General features: G+C 32.6%; 1 non-coding gene across 1 annotated transcript; it reads right to left on the bottom strand.

Annotated features, from left to right (window-relative positions):
- Nucleotides 1-2,889: 2,889 nt before the first annotated feature.
- On the bottom strand, nt 2,890-3,052 carry LOC116552455. Its single transcript, XR_004269389.1, has one exon. It is a non-coding gene; the product is annotated as a U1 spliceosomal RNA (small nuclear RNA).
- Nucleotides 3,053-3,371: the final 319 nt, after the last annotated feature.

Below are 3,371 nucleotides of genomic sequence, written 5' to 3' on the forward strand. Positions count from 1 at the left end.
ATAGTTTAAAAAAGAGTTTGAAAAACTCATGGTTAGGCATAGAGAAGACCTTTTCATGAAATAATTAAATATTACAACTGTTGTCAAGAATAACTTTCTATATTTTACAAGGATTGTGTCAAAAATAGCAATTGTCTTTCTCTTTTAAAACTTGACATATGGGTCTGACTACCTTTCTAGGGAATCAGACCTCACAGGTGGATACAGTGGTGAACAGTGTAGTTTTACTGTGCGGATACATTTGTAAACCAAGGATCACTATGCTGTGTGTGTACGGCGTGATTATTAGTATTTTTTTTTTTATACTTAATTTGAACCTGTGCTTTCTCAACTAAATTTTTGCGAGTCTGGGTCTTTGCCATCAACTATACAACTTGCTGGTGTTAGCAAATCATTTGTTTCCACTGTTGGAAATTATTGGAATTCCAAGACTAACTGTATCTTTTATAACCATTCTTACTTTTTATCAACTCTGGCACTGTATTTCTTAAAATAGAAGTCATTATTGAGAATATTTAAATTTCACAAATAAGAAAGAAATAACAGTATAACAATACTGATTATATGAAATATAGAAAACTGTAACTCCTCTAACTCATTGTATTTATGGAAGAATAGGGAACATAAATATGCAAATAATTATTGATGTTGCATACCAATGTTGATCTAATTACAAAATATATGATAGCAAGTTAAGTAATGTTAACAACATAAATAATACAGCCATCTGTATCTGCTTGGCTAACCTGAGAAAGTTACTTAACAAAATGATATACATAATTTTAAAAAATGAAATTGTACCTGATGCTTGTACCATTTTAATTCTGTAATCTTAAAAGCAATATTTTGAGGAATTCACATTTCAAAATAATGCAATTTGAGGGATTTATATAGGTTACATGTTTGAAGCCTTTGTAATATTCAAAGCAGTCTGAAATATGGAACAAGCCCAAATGTCCATCAATTAATGAGTGGATAATGAAAATATGGTGTACATATATATACCTAAGGTATATTATGTTGCTTTTTATAAACCAAAGAATCCTTCAGTAATGTTCTATAACAGTCTATAGCATAACATAAAACAATCCTAGACTTCTCTGTGAAGCAGGCAGCTTTATCAGTTTCATAGCAACTTCCTTATATATTATCATAGGCTAATTTTTTTTTTGAGTTAGATTCTCCCTTGAGAATCTAACACACATACGTGTGTGCGTATGTGTGTATGTATATATATATATATATATACACACATATGTATTAAATATGTATATATATATATACATATTTAATTATGGCCGTTCTTGCAGGAGTAAGGTGGTATCACTTTGTGGTTTTGGTTTACATTTCCCTGATCATTAGTGAAGTTGATCATTTTTCCATATGCTGTTGGCCATTTGTGTATCTTCTTTTCAGAACTGTCTACTTATGTCTTTAGCCCCCTTTTTAAAGAAAATGTTTTCTTTTCTTGCTAATTTGTTTGAGTTCCTTGTAGATTCTGGATATTAGTTCCATGTCAGATGCGTATTTTGAAAATATTTCTTCCCATTCTGTGGGTTGTCTATTTACGCTGCTGATTATTTCTTTTGCTGTGCAGAAGCTTTTTACTTTAATTAAGTCCCATCTACTTATCTTTGTTTTTGTTGCAACTGCTTTTGGGTTCTTGGTCAAGAAGTCTTGCCTAAGCCAAAGTATAGATGGGTTTTTCCAACGTTGTCTTCTAGAGTTCTTACAGTTTCAGGTCTTAGATTTAAGTCTTTGATTCATCTTGAATTGATTATTGTATATTGTGAGAAATGAGGATCCAGTTTCTTTCTTCTACATCTGACTTGCCAATTATCCCAGCACCATTTGTATAATAGGATGTCCTTTCCCCCACATTATGTTTTTTGTTTGCTTTTTGAATAACCTTGTTTTGTCATATTACCAGAATTGTTTTCCTGGTTCCCTCTCATTTGGGTGTCTATTCAGAGGGAAAATCTGGGGCCCAATGGCTGCTAATCAGATCCCTTTGTCCAAAGGGGTGTTCCTTCAGTGTGATACTACTCCCCTTCCCCTGGTGATGGGGCTTCCTGAGAATCAATCTTATAATTTCATATTGTTAATAACAAATTCAAATAAAAATTCAGAGTATCGATGACATGTTTAAATATCTTCACTCAGTTAAATTCATCACAGTTTTAAAAATGTTTTAATTTCACATATGGTTATGGCATAATATCTCTATGTTGATCTAGAAAAACACTGCTTTAATCTCAAAACGTTTAGGAATTTTCATAACTTCTTTTCACATTAGATTATCTTCTGAATTAAAAGATTATAATGTTAACTCTTCAATGGAATATTTTTACTTTGCAGACTCATATGTGTTAATTGTGTTCTTATTAATTTGCACCCAAGTGACACTGTTTAACAATGTACTTTATATAATTGAATATGCTTTATTTGATGCTGCTACAAACTCTTAGTGAAGGGAGGCAACATTCACTATTTAATGTGTCTCGTATATGCTTCACTAAAAATATAACAGAGCCGTCCTAATCTGTTGAAATCACTGCTCAAACTTTGAATATTAAGTTACCTCAATATTTGCAGTGAATATAAAAGAAAAGGAAGCTTTAAATAAAATCAACTTAGTACATCTGAATGGGGAGATTAACCTCAGGAAACAGTCAAGTTAAGAGTTAGATACCCAAAGCAGTATTTCATCATAATGACTCCAGCAGGTAACTGTTTCAGAAAATCCCCACTCATCTAGATTTGAATAATTTAATTTTCTTGCTCTAATGTTGGGAATTGTAGCTTGGATCATCCACAAAGCAAACCCTGAGGCAGAGGGCTTTGGAGATAATAATTTATTTTTTATTTATGTATTTTTTTTATTTAAACCGGGGGAAAGCGTGAATGCAGTCCCCCACTACCACCAATTATGCAGTCGAGTTTCCCACATTTGGGGAAATCACAGGGGTCAACACATGCGGAGTGCAATGGATAAGCCTCGCCCTGGGAAAACCACCTTCATCATCGTGGTATCTCCCCTGGAGATAATAATTTATTAAAGAATCTGATCTTTGTTTACAGTTTCGAGAAATAAGAATAGTGGGTCAAGGGAAGGGTAGAGAAAATGTGAGGATACATAATATTCTTTTTCTAGATATTTGAAGCTATATATATTTTTCTTGACTTTTTAAAAATCTTGTAGGCAAGTCGCTCTTTGTAACTGCTTAAACAAGGTGCAACCCGTCAACTTAAACCATGTATACATGCCAATAACAGTTGCCACCAGAGAAGTATGGTATGTATCAAGTCTATCTTTTCTGGTTTTTTCTTTTTTTTTTTTTTTTTTTTGGTTGAGGGCCAACCAGACTTTA

Source organism: Sapajus apella, unplaced genomic scaffold, assembly GCF_009761245.1.
Source record: "Sapajus apella isolate SASKATOON/1434 unplaced genomic scaffold, GSC_monkey_1.0 scaffold11, whole genome shotgun sequence".
Classification (NCBI taxonomy): domain Eukaryota; kingdom Metazoa; phylum Chordata; class Mammalia; order Primates; family Cebidae; genus Sapajus; species Sapajus apella.